This window comes from Gavialis gangeticus, unplaced genomic scaffold (genome assembly GCF_001723915.1).
Source record: "Gavialis gangeticus isolate Ggan-Ray unplaced genomic scaffold, GavGan_comp1, whole genome shotgun sequence".
NCBI classification, from domain to species: domain Eukaryota; kingdom Metazoa; phylum Chordata; order Crocodylia; family Gavialidae; genus Gavialis; species Gavialis gangeticus.
In genome coordinates, this window is record NW_017728995.1 from 3,177,087 (window position 1) to 3,177,440 (window position 354).

The following is a 354-nucleotide window of genomic DNA, read 5'->3' on the forward strand; positions in this document are numbered from 1 at the left end:
TCCCTTCCGACCCTACTTCTATGATTCTATGATTCTGTGAACCTTGAGGGGCAGCAGGCAGTGAGCAAAGTCTTGGATCACTTCAAGATCCCCAAGAACCTGGGTGAAGTACATGAGCATGCCATTGCCTCCTATCGTGACCTGTTTGCAGCTGAGCTGTACTGCTCCGAGGCCATGCAGTAACTTCATGAAGCCCTGCCATGCCTCTGCGTACCTGGAGGCCAGCAAGCTTGAACAGGAATGGTCTTGTTCAACTTCTTCATTAATGGTGTGGACATTGGAGTCAGAAGTGGACTGGCCAAGTTCGCTGATGACACCAAACTTTGGGGCGAAGCATCCACACCAGAAGACAGG